Source organism: Triturus cristatus, chromosome 6, assembly GCF_964204655.1.
Source record: "Triturus cristatus chromosome 6, aTriCri1.1, whole genome shotgun sequence".
Taxonomy (NCBI): Eukaryota; Metazoa; Chordata; class Amphibia; order Caudata; family Salamandridae; genus Triturus; species Triturus cristatus.
This window is the reverse complement of record NC_140589.1, coordinates 802359180-802381945: the sequence shown is the minus strand read 5'-3', so window position 1 is coordinate 802381945 and position 22766 is coordinate 802359180.

Sequence of the window (22766 nt, the reverse complement as noted above, 5' to 3'; positions counted from 1 at the left end):
CTAAGCACACATGCTGTTTCCCCACAAGCTGAACAATGCTTGCCTTAACCATTCATATACACGGTTAAGGCAGTCGGTGTTCTAGCTGTGTGAGTGGATGGGCGGGAACAGGAAAAGTAAGGTTCGCAGCAGGAAGAAGGACCAGAATGCAGCTTAGTAAGTTGGGCTGGGGACATGGGGAGGTGGGTGGAGTTTTCTGGGGTGGGAGCTGGTTTTAGTGCTCAGGGTGGGGCTGGGTTTGGGGTGGTGTTTAGTGCAGTGGTCCACATTTTAGGGCTCAGGAAGGGGCAGTTTTCAGTGCTGGGGGCAGTTTTAAGGGCTGAGGGTGGGGGTGCTGGGGTTGGGGTAGTTTGTTTCGGCTAGGGGGCTGGGTTTGCGGCTCAAGGTACTGAATTGGGGTAGTTAATAGGGCTGGGTCAGGTAGAATACAATGCAGGAGGGCCAAATTTTAGGGCTCAGGGCAACGGCATAGTAAAGACACAGTTATTGCACAAGACCATGTTGTTAAGGTATGCGTGGTTTAGGCATGCGTGGTTGTGTCATACATATTTTTTTTAAAGAATCAAATATAAAAATATTTTACTGTTTTTTTGTTATATATATTTTTGTATCTAATATTTAATAAATTATTTGGTATTAAAATCAATTGTAATTATTCAGTGTAGTGTTTACATCCATTAGTATGGAGCAATTTAGTATACGAAGGACGAAAGACCTAAAAATATACAATGAATAATTCGATGATCGAATGCATAATCACACTTTAACAGATTGGTATTGGATGACCACTGTATGTGGAAACTGGTGGTATGTTGTTATTTTACGTGCGTTTCGGCGATGCCTTCATCAGGTTTCCGTCTCAAAGTTCACTGAATGTGACTGGTCAGAAATCTGCCTAAGGGGGATCCTACTGGTGGGGTGAAAAAGAAACACGTGTTGCCACAGAAAAAGTACTTGATCACAAGAAAGTTCTCAAAATGATATCCTGATGTTTTAATTGGCCATATGGGTATCCAAGCAATCCAAGGAATAAATAGATGAACAATAAGTATTGATAACTGTCCAGGTGTCGAGGCTGTTCATCTGAGCAATCCCGTGTCTAAATGAGGGAGATGCTGGAACTTTTATGTTTAAAACTGTCGGGTCATCAGACGCAGTGGGCACTTATAGATGAAGTATGTGGATGCCCCCAGATGGTTGAATTGTGTCCAGATTTTATAGTTGTATGAACTGATTCTTTCTTTTCAGAATTGTGAAGCTGCTTGAAAAAACATAAGAAATCTCTTGCCCAAGACTTCTAACTTATGCAGAAAGGGGGCACTGCGGACACCTGAATCTTCACGGTGGTGCGGATCCCTCCATAGTGACCTAGTCCCGGCAACAACTCAAAATCCAATGACTCTGTGCAAATTTCTTAATCTCCTCACTTTGTTACTTTGCCTTAGAAAGGTGAATCAAAGTAGGTTGTTTAAATGTAGGGGCCGCCTCACCCAACCGCTCTCAAGGAGTTAAATATATTTCTAAGATTCAATAACTACTGCAGACATCTATCCTTCTATATGCCTGATCATCCATGCATGCTACTGTCTATGTGATAATACTTGTCAATCTCTCTGTCTGCCTCTCCATTCATCTAGCTATCTCTTTATCTATTTGTCTGTCCATGTATGTCCTATGTATGTGTCGGCCCATCAATCTGATCATCCATCCATCCACCCATTTATCCATCTATCCATCCACCCATCCATCCAGCCATCCTACTGGGCATGCACCTGGCTCTCTCTCTCTGTGCACATCTGTGTTCTGTGTGTCAATGTGTCTACTTCCTCTTCTATTTATATATTTGCCTCTCAGCTTCTCTGTCTATCTGCCACCCAGCATTATGTAAATCTCATCCAACCTCTAATGTTTGCCAACACCCTTGCCTACTTGTTAAACTATCCGACTGCTTATGAACCTGTCAAACACTCTTTTCCTCTCCTTGCTTCTTCCCTGCCAGGGGATAATCTCTGGTACAGCACACCGCAATTGCTGCTGATCTATCAACAACACAAGTCTGAAACAGTAGTCTTAACTAACTCAAGAGGCGGAATATTCAAGAGATTGTGTGACCTCCTTTGCCCTATGAAATGAAGCAGAAAAATTCATGAATTACGTTTTTTTCTGATAGTACTAATGGGGCATATTGAAAATGTTTCAAATTCTATTGGTGAAATCCCAGTTTACATGGAAATCACACTTTAGTTTCAGGTATGAGCGGAGGGGATTTAGTACTAAGATGTCCTTCTACATAAGTATGCCAAAGAGTCTGAATAAACACAGTGGGACATAAAGGATGATGCTCTGTCACTCCGTCACATTAGTTTTGGAAATTATTCCATTAATTTGGCAAGGAGCAATGTAGAACCAGGTGAGCACACATGGAGGAAAATAAAGAACATCAATGAATCTCTGCGGGGAACATAATTAGGCCTGGGCAAAAATTTTGTTCCGTTCGCGGAAATTGCGATAATTTGACATTTTTGCGTTCCGCGGAGAGCGCGAAAATGTCAAAAATTCCGGTTTCCGCAGCTTGGCGATAATTTGATTCTTGCTCGCGCTGTAAACTAATACATTCTCGCGCGCGCGCGATCGCCTTACCTGAATCCCTGCGTTCGCCGACAAGTTTTCTTGATCCGGTCGCGTTCTCCATGAGATGTTGTATTGTTTTTAGCCATTTGCGCTGTCTCGCGACAGTTCGCGCCCGCAGTGACGTCATGCGTCGCGCGATTACGTCTTTCTTCTCGCGATCATGCACCGCGAGAACAACTCAAAACAAGATGGCCGCGCCCGCAAGCAACCACATGGGTAAGTTGGCGACCCGCAACCATGCAGAAAATCTCGCGAACATGCCGGAAAAAAACTTCCGCATCTTCGCGATATTTCTGCTTGTTTGCGATAATTTTAAACATTCTCGCGATAATTTGCGAAGGTTCATTCCGCAAATTCCGCCCACCCCTAAACATAATATAATGCTATGAGGAAGTGATGCCACAACTTTGATTTGAGTTATGATCAAGGTTTCAGAAAGTCCAAATAATCTGACCCACACCGCTAATGTTGGAGTGGAGAAGGGTGGCTCAATGATTAGCGTGGCAGACCCTGATGCAGAGGTCTAGCCCAGGACCGGGGTTCAATTCCCCGCCTCGGTGGGTCTTGGGCTCAAAAACTCCACAGACCTGATAATTCTCGCCTCAGTGCCTATTCCAGTCATGGAGTGCAACTCTGGGCAATAGCTTGCTTAATCCCCACAAAGCTAAGGATGCCTGGTCTCCACCTTGGGGGTGCCCAGGAGTGGATGCCTCACAGGGAAGGCCAGGATGGGTTCCACAGTGGTATTCGAACAAGCGCCTTGAGACCTTTGCAGGTGAGTAGTGCGCTATACAAGTATCACATTTACATTTTAATGTTGAAGAGTTTTCAGACATGCAAATTTGGGTGATAAACAATTTGTGGGAATTAATAATTTTGATGATGCATATGACTGTACAGGATGAAGTAATGGCCTTGCGCTTGAAAGAAAATTATTATATTATTTACAAGTGTGAAAAATAATGCATTATAGTTGTGCCACATTTACAACGTGAAATGCTGTTTAATTGAACCGGTTGCAATTTCTGGGGTTCTGATCTGATTTCCCTCCTGCAGTCACCAGTCCACTACAAGTCTTCTCTCCCCACAGTTTCTAAAGAACATGGCAGTAACATCAGCGGACTGAAGTAATAAAGAGATATAAAGTGCGTATTGTGAAAGAAACTTTCCATCATATACCTAAAATATCATTTTACAGGATTTGCACTGGAAGTTCCAATACGAATGTGCAAATAGACATACCTCTACGGGCTATCAATTAATACATTTTTCATATTCGATTGAACATTTCCAGAGTGTAGTTGCTAAGTAAGCAAGATGAATATTACTCTTACCTTAAGGAATAGGTTACTGTTCGGAACCTTTTAAATCTGCGTAATTACTTGTGATTTGCCAATGTAATTTATTTCTATTTGTGTTGTAATTTTTTATTAGTGCAATAACGATGTATACCAGGGATTCAAATAGAAGGAAAACATAAGATGGAATCGCATCACAACATTGAATGGTACAATGGAGGGGTGTGGAGGAGATGGCAAGGGAGGGAGCGGCTAGGGTATAGGTGGGAAGGGCACGTGGCAGTGGTGAAGAGCTATTGTCCGGCCGCTCGTCTCTTTGTCGCATGTTGGGCCTCCACCGTAGGTTTCGGTGCAATGGGTATTAGCATGATCCAGCGTTGGTTGAGACATTGCCCTTGTTGAAACATCGCCCAAAGTCAAGGAGAGGGGGAGAGCGAGGGGAGTGTTTGATCAGGGTGTGCGTGGGATGCAGACGTGTATGTGGGGGATAAGCCTAGGAGGAAGAGGGAGACCGTCATTTGAGACATAAGGCGATGTGGATCGCTGTTCCTGAGTCATGAGAATATGCTACTGCTTGAGTGGGGAAGGAGGGTGGGGTGTAAGGGGCTCCCCATGACCCTGGGGTGGTGGTGTGGTAAGTGTGCTGGTGCACAGTTCTAGGGGACTCCACTAGTGGGAGGGAAATCCAGTACTCTGCGTGCCCGGCAGTAAGGAGGAAAAAAGAAAAGTGGGAAAGGAAGAGGGAGTGGCAAAGAGGGGGAGGAGAAGGAAGTTGGGGGAGGGTTGGGGAATAGGGGAGGGGTGTTCAGAAGGGGAGGGGTATAGATGGCAGGGGGAAGGGAGTGGGGCCAGTGGGAGGGCCCAAGGCGTGTGAAGAGGTTGGAGGTGTGGCCCATGGGGGGAGGGGGCATAAGTGCTGAGCCATATATTAGGCTGTCTGCAGTGCTCATTGGAGGCGTGAGGGGGAGTGAGGAGGGGGTGTGTGGGAGGAGTTAATAATGGTGCGGTCAGCTGTAAGGGCATTCCTGGAGGAAAGGCTCCCATGTGTGGGTAAACACCTCAGACAGGTCTTGCATGCCATATATAACAAGTTCAAAGGGCGCAGTCTGTATCACTGCCACCATCCAGGCTTCTTGAGAGGGAGGTGATGGCAAGCGTCATTGACGAAGGACTTAAAGCTTGGCAGAGGATAGCGCCGTGTGCTGAAGGCAGCGTTGCGGTCGTGATTACTCAGGCGAGTCTCTGAGATTGTGTAAGATGATAAAAGGGGAGTGAGGGGTAGCTGGAGAGGCATGGACAGTCCTAGAGTATCCCCTTCGTAGGCCCAAAAGGGCTGGATTTAAAGCCAGTCACATAGAATGTGTGTAAGGTCGCATTAGATGGCCGTGCATCTCCAGCAGTTCGAGTGAGGTAAGAGGCCAGCCTTTTGTAGCTTTTGAATAGACAGATTTTCAGTCGGGCTCCCGAAGCGCCCCTGTCCAGGGCTTCTATGATTTCAGGCAAGTCCTCTTCCTCAATGGTGATTTGAAGACGGTTCTGCCATTTGGTGTGGAGACTGCAAGGGGTTGCGAGAAAAGGTGGTTTGTGAGTGTGCCGTAAAGGCATGACATCATGCTCCTATGATGGCCCCACATGCAAAGGTATTCACCACTGGTCAAGATGACAGAGTTCATGGACAGGGGCCCAGACAACACCCTAGTCAATGTTGCAGTTGTAGGTATTGCCAGGCGTGTCGTCGGTGGAGGCCAAACTCTTCCCTTAGGTGGTTGAAGGACTTCAGGTCTCTGTCCATCAGTACCTGGTCCAGTGTATGGATCCCAACCTCCTTCCAACCCGGCCAATGGATGGGCCGGGCGCCGATACGGAGGCTGTCGTTGACCCATAGTGGCAACCTTCTGTGTAGTTGGTGGTTCACTCCGAGGAGGCAGTGGGCGCGGTGCCTGCAATGGACATGGCCCGCAATACTGGGTGGGCTTGTGACAATTGGGATACACAGGGCCCGTAAAGAAGGCCTAGTCCATCATCACAAATGAGAAGTGAGCGTTCACTATGAACCCTTTGTGGGGGTTCTGAAGTGCCTGGCAATAAATAGGTGAGTTGAGAAAGGTATAGGGCCAGTAAATAGTGTTCCCCTGAAGGCAAGCCCAAACCACCATAGTAGCAGCGAGCCATCAGTTTGGCAGCGGCAAGTCGTGGGCTGGTATTTCCCCATATGAAGGCTCACATCCCGGAATCAATGAGACGTAGCATAGTCAGTGATATCGTGATGGGGAGCATGCCAAGTGTGTCTGTGAAGTGCGTCCTCACCGCCTGCGCACTGCCCCACATAGAGAGGCCTAAGAAGGACCATTTCTAAAAACCTTGTTTCATCGGTGTGATAAGGGAGATTACGACCATCTCGGTTAGGCTCCTGTTGACCAGTATGCCCAAGTATTTGAGTCGAGAGGCTTTCCAACGGAATGGGAATCTGTGGATTGCCGCTGTGGTAGTACAAGTGTATAGCAGGAGAGCTTCACTCTTCTCCCAGTTTACCTTATAGCCGGACAATGATGCAAAACTGTCTATGATGTCCAGCAGCGCTAGGAGAGAGCTACTTAGGTCTTCTAGGGTGAGTAGAATGTCATTGGTCGGCATACAGGTATATCTTGGAGAGGCCGCCCGCATTGGGGATGCCAGTGATGTGTGGGGAGTGGAGGATGACAAAAGCCAGAGGCTCCATTGCCACAGAAATTAAGATGGAGAGAGTGAGCAGCCTTTACGCATGCCTCGTTGGATCTTGAAGGGGTCGGAGATTAACCCTCCACAGTTAACCTGGGCTGTGGGGTAGTCGTACAAAAGGTCGCCCAGGTCAAACCATTTCATGGTATTAAAGAGGTACTCCAACTCAATATGGTTGAACGTCTTCTCGGCATCCAGGGAGAGAGCCACCACCTCCTCCGGCAGGTCCCTGGCTGCACAGAGGACGTGCCCTAGGGTGCGTAGATGATTTCCGGAGGAACGACCGGGTACGAAGCAAACCTGCATATTGTGTATGAGGGAGGAGAGGACTGCTATCAAACGCATTGCCAGTATGCTTGCGGTAAATATTCATCTGGTGGCCAGTTCTATTTCCATCCCGGTGTTCACCTCCAGTAATCCCAAATGCACGTCAATTCCTGTCAATCAAGCTGTTTAAGTTCTCTTATTATGACCCAGCCTTCATGTATCAGGTCTGTTCACCCTTCTCCCTGATGCAGTCAGAAGTATTTCACTCTTCGTTAGCAAGTATGATAAATGTTCAAAATTTCCCAGCAAGTCTGCTCCGCTTCGTCTGGCAAGCAGAGCAGACTTGCTGGGAAAATTTGATCATTAGAACGAGTCACTAGATGAATATTTACCGTTATTGAGAAAATGAAAACAGCCCTAAAGAAGTTGTGGGGAACTCCCCATATGACGAAACACGTGTTGGCTGGGCGAAAGTAGTTAAGAAATAAAGAACACGGAAGAAACTCATGTGCCTTGAACTCTTTACATACATTGTGATACAATTTGATGTGTGCTCAGGATATTGGCTATACTGTTTCGATGATCCTCTGGATCTATATTTAAGGAGGTAGGGTGATTCCTCTTTCCTTTGAAGCACCATTACTGATAGCAGGTTCTGAAGAAAGTGACCCGAAAAGGGCCACCCGGGTCACTACTGACCTCCTCTCAGCCTTCCGTACCAAATGAAGAGTCGGTCAGACAGTGGAGAATACAACTGTTTATTCAAATACACTCAGAGTGGAGCCCTATCTGTACAGTTGCTAAGAGTGCTACAGAGGGAACTGAAATCAACAAGCATTATGTACATTTCATACCCAGGCGAAGGCACGCCCACAGTGGAATTTTCCAGGCAGATGCAGTTGGATAGTGAAATACCAAAAAGGTTTTGGTTCTCGTATCGTACACAACCTAGTACAATCCGAGGTTATTTCACCCTGTGCCCGCCACCAGACAAGTGGGAGAGGGGCTCTATCTAGTGAGAAAGGTATGCGCTAATATGAACAGTCCATTCATTACTGAAGCAAAACTTAACATTTCAGAAACAAAACTTAGTAATGAACAAGATCAGTTTCGAGTAGCCCAAAATGGTGTCTGGAACAGAAAATGGCACAGCGAAAGCTACCTAAAACATAACATTACGTAAGCATTCTACCGGCCTAATCTAACAAACCCTTCTTTTAGCATGAGCTAAGAACATTTTCAAACAAGCAAAAAGAAATAGAACTGATATATGTTTACAATAATACTAAAAAAAGAACAACATATCGAAAAATCAATGAAACATAAGAAGCAAAACACATATAAAATGTATATAAGAGCATTCCATAGACTCATCATTAGAGAATGGTACTGCAAGCAGGGAGGAATCCTCAAATATTCCTTCATCAATATGCATTAGATCATTAATGTCATTCTGCACCATCATGGAAGCATTTGTAACATGAGCTGATATTTTCTGTTTGGGCAGGAAAACAGAAGCACAATAAGAACAACAAAGGGGGAGACACTGAATAAGGATGAAGCATAATACCAACACCACTACGAGAAAAATTAGCTGCTGGAGAATACAACCCCAATTACCAAAAATGGACCAACTCCAATTTCCACTTTCCATGCCTTTGACATTTTCAATGATGTATAGGATGTGTTGTGTTATGTTTTTCTCTAAATATTCTATCCCCATAACACACAGATCACCAATTAAAGTGCAAACACCACCAGGCTTAGCCACCATAAAATCTACAGCATATCTAGTCTGTTCAGGATATACCTGTATGCTTTCTAATTGGGTAGTATTATCTCTCAAAGCTGCTACAGTAGTATTGGACAGGATTTGTAATTTACATCCAAAATATCCCAGGCCTTTTCTTCTCTGGCCATGGCTGTACCACCCAAGGTGAAAATGGAAGACAAGATGTATCCAAATGTAATACCATTACTTTAGCTATTCACTTCTAAATCTGTGAACCGGTCACAAAACTCTTTCTTTAATGTTCTCTTCACCCACCTTTTTTTTTGGCTCAATATCCTTACCTGGGACATCTAAAGGTAACACCATTCCAAGAGCCACATCATCAGTCCCATTATAAACATTGGGCTAAGTTCCATTGGACAGAATATAAAAACAGGGTGTACATAGATCGGTCCCTCATAATTTACTGTGGAATACCTAGAATTCATCCTAAGTGTATTGGGATCAGATTTGTGCTCTAGGTAAAATGTTTTCTTGTATAGTATTATTCCCCAACAATTGATATACAAAGAGGTACCGGTAAAATTCACTATTGGACAACAAGCAGCATAGTAACCAGCCTTCCGAGGTACAGTTATCTCTTTATAATGCCAACCCATGAGTGTTATATTTTGTTCTTCCATATCAAAATTATCACAATATGTTCTTTGTCACACCCAGGATAACCCTTCCCTGTGGTGTTCTATAATATAGACATGGACCACGGTAACCTAGTCCAAATATACCCTTGCCCTCTACAAACTCTGGTTGCCAGGTGTATGTATAATTAACAAGCGACAAGGGATATGCCATACAAAGGCTAGGAACAGAACCAATAGGATAACAAGCTGTCCCATTACCAAAGAATCTCTTATGCGCTGCTACAAACACATTATTTGTCATAGCTCTCTTGTCTCTTCCCAAAGAGTTGGGTCCATTCAGATCAAGCATGGGCGCATCATATACATCCTCTAAAAACCATAACACCTCCCATACTATTATCATCACCATAGACCATAGACCATATTACACAACGTTGACTCAGAATTATTGGTTGCTCCTCCTCATCAACTGGTCTACCAAAAGGATGCATGATAGAACAAGTAAAGAAACGCAGAATAATAAAGAACTTAAATGTTCCAAGTGTCTGTCGGAGCCTCACTGGTACAGGTTCCTATTGTCAATTAATCAGTTGGTGCTCTTGAGCATCAGTGGTGGAGCTTGCTCTGTCCTAAGCTCGTCCTGCTCTATTCCACGTCGACAAAAGTGGTATAATCTTAGAGCATATCTTCTTCCCTAACTAGTGTTCAAACAACAAAAGCAAAACAAATGCAGAATTTTCCAAAAACCTCCTGTTGGTACTGCTACTCATTACAGGCCTACCTTATACAGTCCATCCCTAATCTATTTTCTCTTTCAGCTCAATGGTCTTCGTCTGGGGACGCCAATTGTACTTGGCAGCCCCAGGCACTGTAAGATCTGGGAGCAGAGGATCTTGAATAGCTCATATTTTAGGGGGAACAGCCTCATTTAAAACAGCATCACTCTCCTTATCCGTCCTAGTCCATAACAGCTGAGCATTACTGAATGGCACAAACCTAAGGTCTTGTTCACATTCGTCCTCCCCTACTCCGTCTCTGACCCACTGGTCATAAGGCAATGGCAAATGTATCTTCTTGCAATGGGTGGCATGCACCCAATTCTTCTGAACTGCAACTTTCACAGCCATTTGGGTGACCAGATGAACCTGCTCAGGGCCTTTCCACCTTGGCTCAAGACTTTTCTTTCTCTGAAAGTTTCGTACAAGCATGAATCGTCAGGCTGAAGTCATGGCCAGGCCCCTCAGGTTTCGGAGGTGGGGAATCTCGAACCTGTTGGTGAATAGAATAGAAACTTTCTGTTATCTGGCCAAGATAATCAAGCAGCACAGGATATTCAATCTCTGAGAAACATCTAGGTTGGGGAACACCCCAAACATTCGCAGGGTGCCCAAAAACCACCTCAAATGGAGACAACCCAGTTCTGGAGTGTGATGTCGTCCTAGTTAACAAAAGGGCTGATGGATGAGCATCCGACCATTGCAACCCTGACGTTTCTTGGAGTTTTGCCAATTTCAGTTTGAGAGTACCCTTGTACTTCTCAACAAGGCCAGCTGATTGTGGGTGATTGGCTGCATGAAATTTCTGTTCAATGTGCAGAACCTCACAAATCAATTTAATCACTTTCCTTTTAAAATGAGACTCATTGTCACTCCAGATAATTCGGGGCAAACCAAATTGAGAAAAAAATTCTTTAAGGAGTACTTTTGCAGTTGTAATGGCCGTATTGTCTTTAGAGGGGTAAGCCTCAACCCATGTGCTGAACGCACATATGACCACTAAAACATACTTAAGATTATTGCATTGTTTTAATTCAATGAAATCCCTTTGGAGGACTTCAAACGGGAAAGTAGGTGGTGCTAAATTACCAGGCGGTGTAGGGGTACCTTTCCCTGGATTATGTTTCATACAGATCATGCAATGTTTCACCAAATGCGCAGCTGTCTTAGAGATGTTATCATTATGCCAAACAGTGGCGAACAATTTACAAATGCCTTTCGCGCTAATATGGGCTGGACCATGGGCCATAGTAACCACAGGAAGTACATATGCATTGGGCAACATCCATTTCTGTTCTCCAGATTTATCAATCCAACATCCTTCATTATTTAACTGTGGTGTACTCTCCTGCCATTTCACTAATTCCTCTATCGTGGCATCGCTTTTTATCTCCTTTACACTCTCAATAGTATTTTCAAACAGAGCAACCTCAAGAACCCACCTAGCTGGACCTGCAACAAACATTCTTTTAATTTTACTTCGGGCCGTCTCCTTGGCTCCCTGATCTGCAAATGCATTTCCTCTACCCACGTCATCAGTAACCTTCCTATGAGCGCTGCACTTAATTATTGCCAATTTCTTGGGGAGCGTTAATGCTGATAACAATTGCAATATGAGGTGTCCATGCTGTATCCTAGTACCATGAAAAGTAAGGAACCCTGTCTCTGCCCACAGTAGACCAAAATTATGGGCAACCCCAAACACGTACTTACTATCTGTATAAACATTGACAACCAGCCCTTCACTCAATTCACAAGCTCGGATAAGGGCAGCAAGCTCAGCGGCTTGAGCTGACTGATAAGGGGCCCATGATGTCTCTACCACCGTACGCAATGTAGTGATAGCATAAGCTGCAGTGGTAGTGCCATCTGGTAATTTAAAACAGGAGTCATCGACATATAGTTCTCCTTTGGGTGAGATAAGGGAACATCAGTCAGGTCTACCCGTCCTTTTGTTTATTGTTCTGTCCCGGAAAATGCAGTCATGTTTGTCAACTGCATCATTCTCAGAAGGGAGGGGTAGTAACGTGGCTGGGTTCAGAGAGGCACATCTTTTGATCGTAATATGTTTAGCAAACGTCAACTCATAACCAGTAAGACGTGCTGTGTCTTTGTCTTATTCAAAAGCGTATCCACCGCATGGGGTAAAATAACTTTGAGGTCTGTATCAAGTATGAGTCCAGCTGATTGCCTGATTGAAGTGGCCACAGCTGTGACCGCTCTCAGACAGCTCCGAAGGGCCCTAGCAACAGGGTCAAGTGCAGCAGAGAAATAAGCACAAGGCCTCTGTTTATCCCCAAATTTCTGTGTTAAGGCAGAAAGTGCACAACCAGCCATCTAATAAACATAAAGCACAAACTGTTTCCCATAGTTAGGTGTGCCAAGCACCGGAGCCAAGCAAAGTGCAGTTTTTGATTGCTCAAAAGACTGCTGACATTCTGGCATCCAAGGCAAAGGCTCATGCACTGCTTTTGTTGTTAATGCAAGCAAAGGCTTGATTAGTAAAGAATAATTCGGGATCCACTGGCGACAGTAGGAAGTAATACCTATAAAAGCACGTACATCTTTTTGAGTTTGTGGAATGGCCATCATAATAATGGTACTGATGCACTCAGGGGTCAACCTCCTACCATCCTTCGGCAGTAGGTGACCTAAATAGGTAACCTCCTGTCGACAATACTGAAATTTCAAAAGAGAGACCTTATGTCCATGATGTGCCAAATGCAACAACAATTTCACTGTACTGTCCTTGCAACCTTGATCCGTTTCAGAAGCAATTAACAGGTCATCGACATACTGCACCAATACATTACCTGGGGATAGCGATAGTGAATCCAACTGACTTTTTAATGCTTGACTATAAATACTAGGACTCTCTGTATGGCCTTGAGGAGCACGACAGAATCTTAAACTTCTGCTGGCCAGTGTATATCCAAACGAATACCTACTGTCTGGATGTGTAAGAATACTGAAGAATGCATTTTTCAAATCAATTACAGAAAAGAACTCAGCAGTAGATGGGATCATTGTTAAAAGCATATTTATATCAGGAACCACTGGAAATTGCGGAACTACTATTTTATTAACCTCTCGCAAATCAATCATAAAGCGATAGACATCATTAATAGCATCAGAGGAACCTGAGGGTGTCCTTTAAAGGACCGGAAGAATAGAACTATTGCAAATGTTAGCAGACGTTTCTTCAACTACTACCTTTCGTATCAAATCCTGAATAATTTGAAGAAGGGCCCATTCCCCTGCCTGCGGTATTTTCTATTGAGGAATACGGGCAGAATAGCATTATCCTTAACTTGTATAGAAACTGATGGTATATGCAACAGGCCCACGTCTGTATCACCTGTGGCCCATAGTGTGGGTGGTACCTGAACAAGCTCATCTCTAAGGGTGCATTCTGAGACAAAAACTGTCTAATACTCACATCCGGACCCTTAGAAATATAGACAACATGAGGATTACAATAAATAGTAGCATGCAACTTCTTCAATAAGTCCAAACCCATCAAATTTTCACCACAATTAGATGTTAACAAGAATGGAGACTCCACAGTGGAAGAATCAACAGTAAGTGCAAGGAGGCATGAAATGGTGCTAACAACAGGTACACCGGAAAAACCTACTGAAACAATATTTTGCCAGACAGGGATGGCCCAGGGACCTTATGTCGAGAAACAGAACTTTTTGTTGCACCTGTGTCCACCAGAAATTCCTTACTCAAGCCTTGCAAATCCGCTGTGACATAAGGACCACGCTGATCTACAGGTATCTGAACTGGTCCCTCACCCTGTCCCTGGCTGGCCTAGTTGTAAGACATACCTGTCACATCATCAATATCATAGTCATTATAATAATACTGTACATCTCTGGGGTCATCAAAATAATTATTGTCAGAGCGGCCCACAGGAGTCGCAGCATTCTGATTTCTGTCAGTCCTGCGGCCTCTACCACCAGAACTGCGTCTTCTAGGGGATGAAACCTTCTGTAAAAGCACAGGGCACTGGCTACGCCAATTTCCTTCCTCCTTACAATACACACACTGATTCTGTCCCAAAGGTGTCATAGAAGGCTGCCTAGTACGTGGGAGTTGTCGGGGAGGACCTCCCCATCCTCTGGCGTTACCCCAAAATGCCTGCTGTAACAACAGTTGCGTCTTTAAATCTGTATGTTTTTTAATCAGTTTTATCCTTTTTTTCTGATCTAGGTGTTCATAATATTGAGCCATATTGAAAATAATAGAGGGAGAAGACGTAGATCAAGTACTTTAAGATGCCTGCAAATGAGTCATTATTTCAGGAAGAGGTTAGTAACCAACCTGTTGATGAAGAAACAAACTCCTCCCTCCCTGGACATATCCTGCCCACTATAATCCCAAAAGGTATCTTCAAACCTAGTAAAAAAATTAGATACACTCTTATCCTTCTTTTGTCAACAGGCCTTCAATCTATCCCAACTTACTTTTTAAGGTGGAATACGTTTATGCATATGTGTAAAAATATGACCATGGAAAGCAAGTATCTCGGCACGCGGCTTATCTCCTGGCTTCCTTTCTTGATCCCATCCCTTAATCACATCCCATGTACCATCCAAATCGGCAACATGATCTTGAGTATGCACCTGCCACCAAATATCAACTGGAACAAGAAGACCAAAAAACATTTCAATATCGGCAAGAGTCATTACAGTAGAAGGGACAGCTTCTGTTAATTCCTTATAATAGGCTGTAGGATTTTTCCTAGGATCAGGCAGAGTAGCCTTAAGGGCTCAAACCTCACTTATTTTCCATGGAGTATAAACCCATTGTTCCTGGAAACGGGCAGCCACGGCCGGTCTAGTGCTCGCACCATGCTGATCAGTCAATGCAGGTATTTCTGGATGATACATTTGGTGGACTTCACACATAGGGAACTGAATTATTTGGGTAGGACTCTTATCATACAATCGACCTCTGTACAAGACTATGGTAGAAATATTACCAAACACCTGGTCTGGCGCTAAATCAGTAACATAAACGCGGTCTCTAATATCAAATAATATTTCCGGAGCCTCCGACTCAATGTGTGTCTGCTAAAGGTCAATCAATGTAGCAGACATATGTTGAAGGGCATGTTGTTTTAAAAAAGGCTCAAAATCACGTATAACTAGCCAAATATCCTCTGCACTATTAATCGCATTACGAGCCCACTGCATTGCCTGACTCGCTATTTCCCTCTTCTCATCCTCCCCAACTCCAGATCTCATCAACGGGCCTGTTCGTTCAATAATCTTGACAAATCCCTGTCTTCAAAACCACGTACAGGGGTATCAGCATCCAAAAACATCAGAAGATGAATAACTGCTGGAGGAGGGGTAATAGGAGTAGTAGGTTCAAATGTAGTAAATGATTGCACCGGAGAAGAAAAAATAGAGAGCACACAAGTCGGAATAGTGGATGTAACAGAAGCCACAGCCATTAAAGATGATGAGGGGAGAGAAAGAATAGGGGGCACAGAAATCGGAGCTGTGGGTATAACAGCAGCAAATACAGGAGCAACTGGAGCGGACGAGACAGGCTGCTGCGTCTGCAAAGGAACAGCAGGGTATATTTTTTGCGGGCATAAGGAGGCGGGGCTGGAGTATCTAACAACTCCTCTACAAAAGTATTATCTTCCTCTTTGGCCACATAGGACTTGTCAATATGCAATTGAAATCTCCTATCCTCACATTCTATTCCTGTCTCCTGTTTTTTTCTATCATACGCCACAGCTTTCTGTGCAAGAGTCTGCATCCTTCCTTTCCATGCATCTTTTTCCATTTTTAAACACCTTTGCTTAGCCTCTTTCTGCCAAGTTTGTTCCTGTAAAAAGCCAATCTTCTGTTCATCAAAGGAGCCTGTCAGAGGCCACTCCAACTCGGCATTATCCCTCGTATATTTGTGCCATAATGTACTAAACATAATAGCGCCAAGACCATGTTTCACATACATATCAACATTAGAGCTACCTTCAATAGGCAGAGGCTGAGCTTCTTCCAACCGGGAATCTGCAGAAAAACAACGACAACACAAACTCCAAACTTTGCTAAGTCCAGGTATTGCAAAGGAAGAACCAAATCGTTATTTTTTCCTGGCAAAGTATTTGCAAACACTTTTCATCAAGACAGGCCTTAGACTGTAACATACTCAAACCACAATGGTACCATATCCACATGGAACCAAAACAGAGTCACCTGATACCATAAGTATAAACAAACCAGTCCTCCACTGCCGACTCTCCAGACTAAACAGTCAGATCAAGGGTTTTGCCATTCAGGACTCCAGTCGGGATGACAGCTGGGCGAGGCACCCTTCGGGGGGACAAAGGCTGCAGCTGCGAGTGACAGAAACTCTTCGTGCAGGGATCCCAGAGCCGTCCGTCCAAACTGATGATGTCTTCATCCTCCCCTCCATCCACAGAAAGGGGATGGGTAAACAACCCAAAGGAGTCCCTGTTCTGTTGCTAACTGAAGGAAGTGACCCAAAAAAAGGCAACCCGGGTCACTACTGACTTCCTCACAGCCTTCCGTTCCAAATGAAGAGTCAGTCAGACAGTGGACAATACAAACCAATAACTGTTTATTCATATACACTCAGAGTGGAGCCCCATCTGTACAGTCGCTAAGAGTGCTACAGAGGGAACTGAAATCAACAAGCATAGATATACATTATTTACATTTCATACCCGGGCAAAGGCACGGCCACAGTGGAATTTTCCAGGAAGATGCAGCTGGACAGTGAAATGCAAAAAATGATTTCAGTTCTCGTACTGTACACAACCTAGTACAATCCAAGGTCATTTCACCCAGTGCCCGCCACCAAATAAGTGGGAGAGGGCCTCTATCTAGTAAAAAAGTTAGACGCTAATATGAAAAGTCTATTCATTACTGAAGCAAAACTTAACATTTCAGTAACAAAACTTAGTAGAGGGCATTTCTCGGAAATGAACAAGATCAGTTTCAAGTTGCCCAAAATGGCACCTGGAACAGAAAATGGCGCAGCGAATGTTAACTAAAACATAACATTACTTAAGAATTCTACAGGCCTAACTTAACAGTTCTACTGTACAAACCCGAGAATAGTGAACGCAACAGTCAACCCCAAAAAATATTCACACAATCATTTTCTTTTATTTCTGTTGTACAGTTTGTTCAGTGAAATGCCCAAACCTACCCCTCTTGGGAGGAGAAGTCCAAGTTGTAGGTATTATTAATAAACATATTGTGAATTGATTATGGCAGGTGTTCCCATTAAAATAGGAACACTGAAGAATAAACATCAGTTTATATTATGTGATTCAAGTCCTGTGAATTCCTTGGGTAGGGATCGTCTTTGCAAGATGAATTGTGTAATATATTGCACGCTGGACGGTGTTGTAATTGAAACGTAGAATGAAAAAGCAGTTTTCAAATGTAATTTAGAAGACACTAAAATTATGTTGTACCCAGTTTTGAGAAGTCTTCTTCTAGATTTAAAACATACTGTCAAGGAGGAGGTACGGGGTTATACTGGCAAAGAAATTGGACTTATGAACCAGTGAAAATAAACATCAAACCAGATACAAAACTTCCTAGTTCAAGACAGTATAGACTTACAAAAGATGTTGAAGAAGGAAGTGAAACCAGTAATTAAAAATATTATTGAGCAGGGAATTATTCGGGAAGTGCTTGGTAGCCCTTGCAATTCTCTTGTGACAAAAATTAAAAAGCTGAATGGCAAATGGAGGATCGCACAAGTCAACCAAAAAATAAATACAATCTTTGTTCCTTGTTGTCCGGTGGTAATGGATCTAGCAGTAATATTGGTACAGATTCTATCTGAAGTAGAATGGCATAGTCTTTGGCTTATGCCAAGCATTCTTCTTAACCCATTACATGAGGATTCACAGTTACTTTTTGCATTTCAATTGTTGAATACATTGCATGTCTGGTGTAGAATCCCACAGGGGTATACTGTGAGTCCTTCAGTTTTCTCCCAGATGTTGAAAAAATATTTAGAGTGTCTACAATTGCCATGCAACTCAGTTCTAGGTCAATAAATAGATGACTTATTAATCGCATCACAGTCAACGGAGGAGAGTAAATTGGATACCATTGCTTTGTGAAGCCATCTACCTGAAAATTTACATAAAGTCTCCCAGACTGAAATGCAGTTTTGTGAAAAAGAAGTCATTTATTTAGGACACTATAATGAGAAGGGTGTGAGGAGAGTCTCTAAAGAATGTGTTTCTGCAATTTTGAAATTGGGCCCACTGACCAACCAGAGCGAGGTTCGAAAGTTTTTGGGAATTGTTGGCTACTCTCGGATTTCACATTTTTCTTGGATGGCAAAATCTGTAAACAGATTGTGAATTGGATCATAATTGTATTCAAGTGACCGAATTGTGCACACAACCAAGACCAGACATAAATGAAGCCCAATTGGAAATGGCATAATTTACATTGTTTGTAGATGGTTCTTGTTTGAAAGGCCAGTATGGAGGATTAAGAGCTGCTTATGCAGTATGCTCCATCATTGAGTCGCTTGAAGCATCCTCCTTACCAAATGTGACATCAGCACAAGTGGCAGAATTAATTGCTTTGACAAGAGTTTGCTTCTGGTCAGACAATTTGAATGTGACAATCTATATAGATAGCCAGTATGGTTTGGGTGTTGATCATGATTTTGGGCAGCTATTCTTACAAAGGGGATTAATGACTTCTTGAGGAGCCTCAATAACAATGGATTGTATATTTTGGATTTGTGGAATACAACACAGAAACCTAAAGAAGAAGTGCAAGTGAAGTGTATAGTCCTTAAGGCTGGTAAGGATATGGGAAAGGAGTGACCTCACTGACCTTTTTGTCAGCATCTGTAGCTCCCCCGCCAAGTAGCTCCACCCAGTAGCTATTGCCCCTCTGCACTCCAGGTCTCGAGTTCAAGAACCTCCTCTACCCGCAGGATCCTGACTGCGCCTCATCCCATGGTGATCCTGTGGTGAGTGTGCTTTCCTGTTCCATCTCATCTCTTGTTCTGCTTTTTAAGCCTTTTTCATTTTCTCTTCTCTCTGTATTTCTCTTTTTCCCCTTATTCTGTGCCTCTCACCCTTGCTGCTTCTTTGTCCATGTGGCCCGCCCCCTTCCAGCTCCGCTTTCTGCCTATCAGCTGACCAGCCTCCCCACCTCCCTACCCCCTCTCCACTTAATGGTGGCTGCTGCGCGACCACAAAGTGGGCATGATCTGCACCCGTCTGCTCCACGGACCCTGGTTCCCATGCCTTTCACCGCCACAACACCTTCGCTGACCACCTTGCATTGCCGAATGACATCCAAGGCCCATTTACCTGCCACAACTGCACCTTCTCCATTCTCCAGACACCAGACCCACTAACCACATTTCCTCCAAGAACAAGACCTTACCACATCAGCTGCATCCTGCTCACTGTGGAGATCTGGGACATGCTTGACTCCATCTCCCCGTTGTCGCCTCCTTCATGGAAACCTGAATGATCCCCACCTCAGCCCGGACATCTGCAACACCATCCCTGACGGTTACACAGTCATCCACAAGGACTGCACCAACTGACTGGGAGGAGGCATCACCATCATGCACAAAAAACCCTATGCCTCACAACTAGCTTTGATGACCACCCACCTGACATGAAGGCACCTCCACTTCGAGGTCCAGACCAACCCAAACCCAAACCTGTGCGACGCCATCATCTACAGACCTCATGGACCCCGTCTCCCTTTAGCAAATCCATTGGCAACTTCACCATACACCACGCTCTTGCCTCAACGGACCACATCCTCCTCAGTGACCTCAATTTCCACCTGGACAACCTCAATGACCACAACACCTCAAACCTACTGGAGAACCTCCCCACTATAGGACTCAAACAACTAGTCACCTCCCCAAACCACTCCCCAACAACATTTCAACCAGCCATACCTCTGACCTACGTTGGACTGAACACCACTGTGTCCACTTCTCCTTCGCCAAACCCACCAAAAACCACCACGCCCACCACTACACACGCAGAAGCTGGAACAAGGTCTCCGAAGACCAAATTGCCACCTCCCTCCGCAAAACCCTACCGCTGACCTCCACGGATACCAATGCCTCAGCATACAACCTAAACCTATGGATCGCTGACTGCGCCAACACACTGGCTCCCCTCAGGAAACCCTCCGGCAAGTAGCCCTCTGAGAAAGCCAGCAGGATCTCCCCTGACCTCCAAGAATCCAGGCACACCTGCAGATGGCTTGAGAGAAGATGGCGGAGCAGCAATACCTTAGCAGACCATGCAGCCTTCAAAACCGCTGTCACCACACACCACCACCTCATCAGAACCACAAAGAAAACTGCCATACAGGAATGTATCAACTCCAACAACAAAGAACTCTTCACCCTGATAAAAGAATGTCCCAAACACAGCACGGATGCTATGGACATCCCCCCTCCAAAGACCTCTGCAAAAAGCATACCACCTTCTTCCACCACAAGATCATAGACAGCTTCATAACCCAGGACCCACTCACCCTACCCACAACCACCGCACCCAAATCCCATCCGACCCTGCTTAACTGGACCGCCCTCACCACTGACGACAACATAAGGATCATAAAAACCATCCACTCTGGAGCCCCCTCATATCAGAGCCCCCACCACATTTTCAACCGAGCCGGTGTCACCATCGCCCCCGAACTCTGTCACACCATTAACTGCTCCATCAAGTACACCATCTTCCCTGAAGAATGAAAACACGCAGAGAAAAACCTCTGCCGACCCAATGGACCTCAAGAATTACAGACCCATCTCTCTGCTCCCCTTCCCAGCCAATGCCATCAAGAAGGCCATCCATCAATGCCCAACTCACCGAATTCATCAAAACAACCACACCCTGGACCCTTCCCAATCAGGCTTCAGAATCAACCACAGCACCAAGACTGCACTCCTCGCCGCAACAAACAATATCTGCACTCTCCTTGACCAAGGCGAAAACTCAGTCCTCATCCTCCTGGGCCTCTCTGCAGCCTTCGACACTGTCTCCCACCACATCCTCTGCACAAGACTCCACAGCACCAGCATCTACGGCAAAGCCTTAGAGTGTATCCTCTCCTTCCTCACCAGCCGTACCCAGAGAGTCAAGCTCCCATGTTCTCCTCAGAACCTATGAAGATCAGCTGCAGAGTTCCTCAGGGCTCCTCTCTGAGCCCCACACTCTTCAACATGTAAATGGCTCTACTTGCAGCCATTGTTAGAAACCACAGACTCAACATCGTCTCCTACGCCGAAAACACGCAGCTGAGTCTCTCCTTCACCGACAAACCTACAATCACTAAGAGGCAACTTTCACCATGGAATGAAGGCAGTCACCGCCTGGACGAAGGACAGCTGCTTCAAATTCAACTCTGACCAAACTGAAGTCCACATCCTGTGCACCACTATCTCCGCTTGGGATGACTCTTGGTGGCCCACAGTGTTTGGAACCCCACCCCACTCCCACCGACCATGCACACAACCTCAGCATCATCCTCTACTCCTCACTCTCAATGAATCACCAAATCAACGGCAACTCATCCTGATTCCACACGCTCCATCTGCTTTGAAAGATTTTCAAGTGGATCCCTTCCGAGCCCAGGAGAATGGTGACCCAGGCGCTCATCAGCAGCAAGTTCTACTTAGCCAATGCACTGTATGCCGGCACCAGCTAAGAACTCCAAACCTCTGCCAGACTTATCCTGGACATCCCAAACCACAGTCACATCATCGGTCACCTGAGAAACCTTCACTGGGTCCAGATCAACAAACGAATCACCTTCAAGCTCCTCCTGCATGCATACAAAGCCCTCCACAACACAGCACCTGCATACTTTAAACCGCCACCTCCCCCTCCACACACCCACCAGACATTTCCGCTCCACCCAACTGACCCACAGATCTGCAAGACCTCGGCCGGAGAAAGATCTTTCTTCTTCCTCACTGCAAAGACCTGGAACTATCGACCTCTACATCTCAGGCAATCACCATAACTGCCTCAATTCACGAAGGACCTCAAGACCTGGCTCTTCGACTGAACTTCAGAACACCCTCCCAGTGCCTTGAGACCCTAACAGGTGATTAACTGCAGTCTAAAAGAACCTTGATTGATTGTTTAATTGATTGATTGATTGATTGATTGATTGATTGATTGATTGAATGATTGATTGATTGAAATAAGTAAGAGGACCAGTTGGCCAGATACTGTGCACTTCAAGAAGATGGAATTGTTCAACAAAATCAAATCAATGATTTCCTAAATGATAATTTACAGAGTTTAAATAATGTGAGTTCTTCCTCCATGGATTTGATATAGATGTCTCTGATCAAATTTAGAGATTTTCAAGTGGATTTTCCAGATAATGAGAAAAAAATGTGATAAGATGGGCTACAAAAAGAATTATCAGTATTTGTATGTAAATTAAGAACAGAAAAATATTGTGCCAAATCCAAGGTTACAGACTATGTGTAAATATGTGCATAACCAGATTCATGCAGGAAGATAGTCTGGTTAGAATATTTTGAAAATATTGGAAAAATAAAGGTTTTCGACGTGTGTATCTGCTGTCTAATATGCCATTTATTTTATATAATCAAGGCAAGAAAAATGTTACAGTTATGAAGTACATTGGCATATCAGAAGGCCCATTTACAA